Below are 9971 nucleotides of genomic sequence, written 5' to 3' on the forward strand. Positions count from 1 at the left end.
GTGCATCTTTCCTTTGATAAACCCACAGACTTAGAAAGGTAGTTTCACTTAGAATGTAGGGAAAAAAATGTGTCAAGGACTTCACGCAAACCCTAAGTGCACTTGCTGCTCTTACAGAGGCTTTAGTTCAATTCCCAGAACCCACATGGTGGATCGCAACCATCGGTAATGCAGTTCTGGCAGAGTAGTCCAATACCATCCTCTGACTTGGGCAGGAACTTGGCACAAACACAATGCCCATATAAACATTCAGGTGAAATGCAGACATACATAAAATGAAATAAATATATTTTTAGGGGAAAGTGAAACGGAGCAATATGTCAGCCTCAGTCAGGATACTAGCCCAGTTTTTCCCATGTGTGCTGGGGTCTCACCACTACCATCCTTCCCATGTGTGCTAGGGTCTCACCACTACTATTCTTCCCATGTGTGCTGGGGTCTCACCATTACCATCCTTTCCATGTGTGTTGAGGTCTTAGAGCTCCAGCCCCCAGCCCCCAAAGGCGCTGCTGGGCTATTCATGAGAAAGATGATACCTTAGCCAGGCCTCTGGCATGAAGTGGAAGAAGAGTGGCATGGGAAGGCACCCTAGGTGAAACGGACGACTTTTCAGGTTCATCCCTAGATTCTGGGATTTTATGATTTTTGACATTCATGAACCTGAAACGATCGGACAGAATTCCATCGTGAGCATTATACACTAACACCAAGAGGAGCAAACTAGAACGTGTCTGGGTCAAAGTGAACAGGGCGAAGCAAAGGCTGGAGACCTGGTCTTTGTCTCAAAATCAACACTAATTAAGTACCCACTATGTACTAGATACCAAGACAAATGCTAAGCACACAGACTCATGAGGCATAGAGTTTTGATTTCTGAGAACTCAGCTGAATGACCAAATCCAGTGACCATTTACCGAGTGCTTACCATATGTCACAAGCTGCTCTCAACTTTTGGCATGTGTTACTTGTTTTAATCTCCATTTCACAGATGAGGAAACTGAACCACAGAAAAGTTACATTTGTTGACAGCATAGTGCCATGATGATTGATTATTGAAAGAGTTGGGGATGCCTGGAATAGAACATTCAAAGGAATGCTGAGCTTCTTGTCCCCGGTCTTCTGTCAGAGAATGTGTGTATCTGCATTGGGAACCTCTTCCCAGATGGATTCCTGGAGGATAAAGCTAGAAGCCAAGACTGCATGTTGGTCTTTACTTAGTACAAAGAGAAGAAAACATCCATCTTAGGAGTTAACGTTGTCTGTGGCGGGAACAGGCTGTCAGGAGAGGGAGGAGTGCCTAAGCAGAGGCAGGATGGCCACTCAGGAAGGGAAGAGGACAAAAAGATGTTAGCAAAGGGCTCTTGCAATTCTGAGGAGATGCGCATGTCCATTTCCTGGTGGCACACTGTCTCAAAGACCCATAAGAACCCTTTAGCATCCCCTAGCCATGTGTTGACTGCCTGAGATCAGCGTGCCTACTTCTGTACACAAGAAGGTGCATGGTCTCCTCATGTTTCTGTACCTGCTTCTTATTTCTCTTCCTGTATTCCCTTCCCAAGGAGTTTTAAGCCATACCTTGTAGGTCCCCTCACAGCCTTCATTCTCATTTCCTGCTTAGGCCTCGTGCTGATCTTATTGCTATAAAGCAAGAGCCTAGCAATGGTTGTTACTTAGTGGGGTGTTCAGACAGCAGCAGATAGCCAACAGGCCCATCACCACTGGCAACATCCATGTAGCCTAAGGGTTCGTGCCTCATACAGGGTAGACTGTAATCACCCATTAGTTGGGCCCAAGCGCCCTTCCAACTGCCAAGGTATATACTCTGCCCTTCTCCTATGCTTGGCATACTCACATATTCCTATTGGAACTTAACAGAACAGTGGTGAAAATATTTCTAGAAATAACCAAGCTCATGTGGCCAGACCTTTTCCTCAGGACCTACAGGCTATTAGAGCAAAGGCCCGGATCTGGCAGCGGGAAACCTCAATGGCCCCACTGAAATCTACCCAGCTTGTCAGAATAGTTCACACCATTGCACTTCTGTATACAGGGAAGCTATCCTCAAGAGTTTTTCATCTCACTTCTCTACCAAGAGAGCTTCTCCACAGAGAGCTGTAGGCCTCCAAAGGGGTTATGGGTCAGGTCAATGCTTCCAGAGACCCAGGAAGCAGTGGTATATTGGGAAGATGTCTGACTTATACAATCCTAGCACGTTCCTTTGAAACCGCAAATGCTTCATGTGAAAGGCTGCCCTAAAGGCCTAGAAGGGAAGGAGGTACCACAGAAGGGCTCTTCTCCATACTCCGTGTCCCCAGCACAGGGGCAGTCTCTGTTCCCCAAGTTCACAGCTCCCAGTATGCATAATCTCAAGGAACCGGGTAGACAAAAGGGAAAAAAGACTCTCCTAGAGAGCCGGAGATACCAAGAGAAGACTGTGGAGGGTGGAAGCTGGCTTCAGAACCGGTGATGCCATGATGTAGCTGTCTGTCACATTCTGGAGACAGTTCCAGGCCATCCGCAGGTGCTGAAGGGCAAGAAGCCTATCAAAAATGCCTCTTGGGACTGCTGCCAGTTGGTTTATCTCTAGGTCAGGTTGGATATGCCAAGATAAAGACGCTCAGGTTAAATGTTGTCTCCTGACTGCTCCCAGTCCAATTCCACTTAGTTACCTCTGAGAGCCAACTGGCAATCACTCAAGGTAGAGATAGGGTATTTGAGTTGAGAGGCCAGGTAGTTATGGGACAGGTTGAACTGAACTAGATGATTGGTGGGGATAGAGGTCAAAAGGTGTCCGGAAGCCAGTTCTGCCTCATGCCTGACTCTAGAAACTACAGGACATTGGGGCTCCAATGGAGCTGTCGCCGATTGGGGAGACTGAAGACAGAGATGAAATAAAGGAAATTCCTGACCCAGGAGACCCTGTGCAGCATGGGCAAAACAGCTAAGGCCCCTGCCTCAGTTTGCAGAAAGCGCTTATTGTCCAATGGCAAAGACAAGCTCAGAACTGTCCCAGGCACCAGCCCATCAGGGATGTCGGAGGGATGTACTCTCCAAAGAGCAGCGTTTAGCCACCTTCTCAGTAACCAAGCCACCATCAAGGAAGTTTGGTCATGTGACACATGCACTAGGCTGCTCTGTGGTTAGCCAGAAGACATGGCCTAGAAAGCTGGGTTCTAGGATAAGGGATCAGAACCAGTGAACCTGAAGTTCAAGTGCTGAAGCCTTGGTGTGGCCTCAGTGGCACTATCTCCCCTTACTCTTAAGATGAGTTAACCAGGTTGTGCTGTCCCATACTTCATGGGAACCGTGCCAGAGAAGCGTGGAAACAGGAAATATTCACCCTGACTGCCAGATAAGAAGGAGAGGAGAGCATCCTTGAGCTAGGGCTGTAGTGGAGCAGAATTGAGGAGGGAACAATGAAAAGGCAGGCCTTGATCACCTCCCGCGGTGCTGCCAAATGTTTCTTCGCTCCAAGAGGTTGGGTTAGCATTTGGGTTTTACTACTAGATGAAACAGAAACTTTGGGAAGCTCAGTGACATGGCTACCGCAGAGGACTTTAACCTGGGTCTGACTGGTTCAACGCCTATGCCCTTTCTGCTATTTATCTTGCCTCCCTGAGTTTATCTTTTTCTAGCTCAAAAAGCTCTTGTTCCCTATGGCAACCGGAAATTTGTTTCTACCCACTAGTGAATCAGGTGATCCTACAGTGCAACACAATTAATACGATCCTTGGCTGCCAGAGCTGGAAGTGGCCTCAGAGGCCACTTCACTCTGGCGGGTCTCTCATTTTCTAGGTAGAACAACGAAAGGGTCAGAGAGGGCTTGTCCATAGAGGGAGTGAAGCTGAGTTCCTGTGCTAGCAGCTCCCTGGCTAAGGGAGAGAAAGGACACTACTAGTACAGGAAATCTGGCTTTCATTCCATAAAATGGACGCTGCCTACCAATAGTCTTGTCTCCTTGGAGATTGGGCACCCACCCAGAGCAGAGAGAACCTACTTCTAGACATTTCCTATGGGGAGAGGGCTAACTAAGGAAGTTTTCTTCTCACTCCGTCCCCGGTGCCCATGAAGTAGGACTTGCTGGGTAAAAACGGGTCTGAGGTATAAACACACACTTTAAGTCCTGAGTTCATCAACAACCAGCCTAACAATCTTAAGCAAGTTCCATGACGTCCTGGAGCCTATTTTCTCCTGTGCAAAATACAGTTAACAATACCCACTTCGCAGGGCTGCTATGCAGAGTCAACACAAATATTTATAAATCACTTACTATAAAACCCAAGCTCTAAGTAAAAAATTTAATCTCTCTTAAAATTAGTCCATAGAAATAGTAGTTATTCAGCCCTGTATCATGGTGTTCTGGCTCAGAGATACAGGCATGTCAAAGGATAAGGGATCAGGGTGAAGCCAGGACAGGCCTTGGCCTAGGGGTCTCTGCCTCCACTTCCACTAGCACTAGGCCCCATAGGCAGCAGGAGAGCCCCAACTCTCATCCAGATTTTAAAAACCTACACCACACCATGACTCTACTCTCTTATCTGGCTCTAGATTTTCTCTAGTTCTCAGCTAAGCTTCTGGAAAACTTGGTTATTGATTGCATCCTCTGATAATTAAACAAAAACAAAGAAAACAACTCAGGAACTCTACCCCGTCATCTCCATTCATGCTCATGCTAAACTCCCCTGATCTTTCCCCTGCCTCCTTTTTACCCCTCCCAAGGCAGTCAGTCACAATCACTCGCTCCCCTGTTTAAAACTTGGTAAACTCTCCAAGTTGAGATTTGGCCTCTTACACCTGAAGCCTGAAGCCCTTTACAATCTGACTCCTGCACGTCTGTCTGTCTTTGTTTTGGTCATCCCTCCCTCTAAAGATGAGAAACTTGCATTTCAGTCTTAATCATTTACAGTGGCTAAAATGGCTGTAAGTAGCTAGAGTTTCATGCCTCTATTTGCAAATTCCATGATTTATTCCCAGAATACTGGTGTAGGAGTTCCTTCTGTTTATGTGTTGCTTTCATTGGCTAATGAATAAAGAAACTGCCTTGACCTTTTGATAGGGCAGAACTTAGGTAGGCGGGAAAACAGAACTGAATTCTGGGAGGAAGAAAGCAGAGTCAGAGGAGACGCCATGGATCCTCCACCTGAGATGGACGCTGGTTAGAATCTTTCCAGGTAAGCCACTGCCACGTGGTGATATACAGATTAATAGAAATGGGTTAAATCAAGATGTGAGAATTAGCCAAGAAGAGGCTAGAGCTAATGGGCCAAGCAGTGATTTGATTAATACAGTTTCTGTGTGGTTATTTTGGGGCTAAGCTAGCCTGGCAGCCAGGACAAACAAGCAGGCCCCCCTGCAACAGAATACTCTTTCCAGATTGACGAGCCGGCATAATCTGACCTGTCTTGCGAGTTGCAACTGATAGGTAATGTGTTTGGGGACAGAATTCCTGGGCTTCTCACCTTTCCCGTGCTTCTTCCTCCCCGTTATCTTCCTGACACCATACATTTACACCTTGACCAGTTTCTACCATGGCTCTTCTTGTTTATTCTCCTCCTTTCTCTGGAATTTCTTGAACTGAACTTTATCCTACACCAGGCATCCTGCCAGTGTTGACTCCTCACACCTACCCATGAGTGTAGTGCTATGATTATCCCCATCCTACAGCTGAGAAAACCAAGGCTTAAGGATCTAGGTCAGTTGGTGAGCATCTCCCAGAACACAGGGTTAATAAGGGATGGGCTGTGGAACTTAGTCAAGGTTTAACCATGGTTCTGAAGTACTTCGTCTTTACTCATTTGAGGGGCACAGTAATTCTCAGAGAAGCTTGCTGAAAAAGTGGAAGTCTCTTTAGGGCCGCTTGTCTTATTGTCCTAGAGAACATAGAACATAAAACCTTAGGGACACCACAGTGACCAGTATCTGTAGGCTCTTCCATCTGAAATAGAGAACACGGTGATTTAGGAAAAACAGATGAGAACCTCTCCAAAGAAGGAAAAAAAATACGAAGCTTCAGGTACTGACAGAGCCCGAGTTAGGAGTTTGCACAAAGGCAGTGAGCCAAACAACACAAAATGAGAAAACAGTCCTGGTCACCTGGGCTGGACCCACTGGTGCTGGGAGAAAAGCGTGGGGTGAAGGGTTGGTGTGGAGCAAGTCAAAGGGTAGAGATTCAGAAGTTTGGGCTCCTATTGCCACCTGGTGGTCAGCCTCGGAGAAGCAAACGACTGGGTCTAAGGGTACATGCTTAAGGCACAAGGCAGGGGAAATGGGTCCTGGCTCAAGGCATTTTTTCATTCACTTATTCATCTACTCATCTGCCAACTTATTTCATTTCTTTATTCAACAAAGGTGTTTCATAATAAAAATATTCTGAAGACTAAGAATATAGCAGAGAATCAAACTAAGAAAAAAGCCCCATCTCAATGAGCTTACATTGTACAGGCGAGAACATTTAGGCATATCTAATTTTAATATACATACATACACACACATATGGAGAGAGAGAGAAAGACACACACACACACACACAGAGAGAGAGAGAGAGAGAGAGAGAGAGAGAGAGAGAGAGAGAGAGATGCTGTGTTAGATAGTGAATGTTATGAAGGAAAAAAAGAAAGGGAAAGGCAAAACCGTCTCCATTCTAAATAAAGACCTGCCGAGAAGCTGCAATTTGAAGGGAAACAGACGAAGACTGGTAGGAGGTAAAGGAGGCAGCCGTGATGGTGCCTGAAAGAAACTGGTTCTAGGTGAGAAAACCAGCCTAGGAAGGACCTGAAGGTGGGGCCAAGTGCATTGTGACTGATGAGCAATCTGGAAGCCGGTGTGACTGGAGCAGAGGGAACAAGATGAAAAGCAACAGGACAGGAAAGGAACCCCGGTGAAGGAGGCAGAGCTTATATCATGTGGGATTCTGGAGGCCCATTTTTTTGTACTGAGTGGATGAGACAGGAAGCTGTGGGTGGTAATTTACTCAGGGTCACCTGATCTAGCAACTGGCATGTGTCACTGTCTGAAAAGCCTGTGTTCTGTAGTACTGATAGGAATAGACACAGAGACAGAACAGAAAAGCGAACCCAGAAATAGACAGCCACACGTTTGCCCAACTGATCTTTTTTAATTAATTAATTTATTTATTTTTAAATTTCATTTTACATTCCAACCAAAGCTCTCCCTTCCACCCCTCCTCCTGTCCCCCTCACCTCCCCCGCAGCCCACCTCCCATCCACTCCTCCCAACAGGTAAGGGCTCCCATGAGGAGTCAACACAGTTTGGCACAGTTAGCACACTTGGGGCAGGACCAAGCCCCTCCCCTCTGCGTTAAGTCTGAACATGGCATCCCCTCATAGAGAAAGGGCTCTAACAAGCTAGCTCCTGCACCCCTACTTCCAGGGGCCCCTCAGATAACCCAAGTTTCACAACTGTCTCCCACATAGAGAGTCTACTTCGGTCCCATGGAGGTTCCACAGCCGTCCGTCCATAATTGGTGCATTTCCATGAGGTCAAATTGATCTTTATTTTCTTCAAAAGCAATTCCATGGAAGACAGTCTTTCCAAAAAAAAATGAAACTAGATCAACTGCACAACTGGAGTCAAAAAAGAGGCTACAGAGATGGTTCAGCAGTCAAGAGCACTTGCTACTCTTGCTGAGGACGCAAGTTTGGTTCCCCGCATCCACACAGGGTGACCACAAGCACCTGTAACTCCAGCTCCAGAGTAGCAACACCACTATCTTCTGACCTTCAAGGACATTTTAATACAGGTGGTATTCACACGCACAAGTACAAATGCATGCACACACATATATTTTAATTTTAACTTGATATTAATATTAATTTAATAAAAACTAATATTTTAAAAATTAAATAAAAAATAAACATTGACTTAAACACCATACTTTCTACAAATATTAATTCAGCATGAAACATGAATATAAAAAGTACAATGCGGGCCAATTAGATGGTTCAGCAGGTGAACACATGAGCCACACAAACCTGACAACTTGAACCCATTCACCAGGACCCATATGAAGGTACTAGGAGAGAATCAACTCGATGAAACTGCTCTGTGAATTCCATAAACATTCTGTGGTACAAGCATCTACATGCACACACACACACACATACACACATCTTGTGACATCAAAAATGTAGTCAACAAAAGGAAAGTATGATGCCAAATTTCATGAAACCTAGAATGGTTTTCTGGACAAAGTGGCGCACACCCTTAATCCCAGCACTTGGGAGGCCGAGGCAGACAGATCTCTGAGAGTTTAAGGACATAGTAATTTCCAGGACAGACAGGGCTACATAGTCAGAGCTTGTCTCAAAAAATTAGAAAGTTTGTTCATTTAAAGACATGTTTTATTCATATAAAAAGCATGCAGAAACATAGCAGCTTTGTTCTTAGTACCCTAAATCTAGAAAGAACCCAGACGTTCTTCACCAGGTAAGTGGGCCAAGTAACTAAGGTATGTCCACACCATGGAAGGGTGCTCAGTAATACAAAAGGGTCAAGCTCTTGGCACACTCAACAATTTGGATAATTCCAGAGCACTGTGCTGGGGAATGGGGGAAGCCAGACCCATAAGGTTACATACTATGTGATTACATTTACAACATTCTTGAGATAACAAAATAATAGGGATGGAGACAAGCATTTTGGTTGCCAGGGATTAAGGATAAGAGGAAGGAAAATGGTGAATGTGGTTACTAAAGGGCAAACCATGAGACCAATCCTGCGGGTGAAGTTCTGCAATTCTAACGACTCAGCAGACTGAGGCCTGAGAATGTCAAGTTCAAAGCTAACTCGAGCAATTTAGTAAGACCCTGTCTCAAAACGATTTATTTAAAAAAAAAAGAGCCAGAAACAATACTGATCTTCATATGGAAATACAAAAAAAAACTCAGGATAGCTAAAACAATCCTGTACAATAAAGGAACTTCTGGAGGCATCACCATCCCTGAAATCAAGCTCTGTTATACAGCTACAGTAATGAAAACAGCTTGGTATTGGCATAAAAACAGACAGGTGGACCAATGGAATATAATAGAAGATCCTAATATTAATCCACAAACCTAATGAACACCTGAGTTTTGACAAAGAAGCTAAAAGTATACAATGGATAAAAGCACCTTCAACAAACAGTGCTGCTATAACTGGATGTCAACATGTAGAAGAATGCAAACAGATCCATATCTGTCATCCTGCACAAAACTCAAGTCCAAATGGATCAAATATCTCAACATAAATCCAGCCACACTGAACCTCATTGAAGAGAAAGTGGGAAGTAGCCTTGAGCACATGGGCACAGGAGACCACTTCCTAAATATAACACCAGCAGCACAAACAAAAGTTAATGAATAGAACCTCCTGAAATTGAGAAGCTTTTGTAGCCTGGAGGGATGGCTCAGCCCTTAAAGGCTAGGCTCACAACCAAAAATATAAGAGAAGCTTCTGTAAAGTAAAGGACACAGTCAGCAAGACAAAAAGGCAGCCTACTGAATGGGAAAAGGTCTTCACCAATCCCACATCAGACAGAAGACTGATCTCCAAAATACAAAGAACTCAAGAAACTAGACATTGAAATACCAAATAATCCAATTAAAAAATGGGATACAGATCTAAACAGAGAATTATCAACAGAATAATCTCAAATGGCCAAAAGACACTTAAGGTCATGCTCAACCTCCTTAGCCATCAGGGAAATGCAAATCAAAATGACTCTGAGATACCATCTTACACCTGTCAGAATAGCTAAAATCAAAAACACCATGATAGCTTATGCTGGAGAGAATGCAGAGTAAGGGAAACACTCCTCCATTGCTGGTGGCAGTGTAAACTTATATACCACTTTGGAAATCAGTATGGCAGTTTCTCAGAAAATTGGGAATCAACCTACCTCAAGACCCAGCAATACCATTCTTGGGCATATACCCAAAGGATGTACAATCATACTATAAGGACATTTGCTC

Source organism: Chionomys nivalis, chromosome X (assembly GCF_950005125.1).
Source record: "Chionomys nivalis chromosome X, mChiNiv1.1, whole genome shotgun sequence".
In the NCBI taxonomy this organism is placed as follows: Eukaryota; Metazoa; Chordata; class Mammalia; order Rodentia; family Cricetidae; genus Chionomys; species Chionomys nivalis.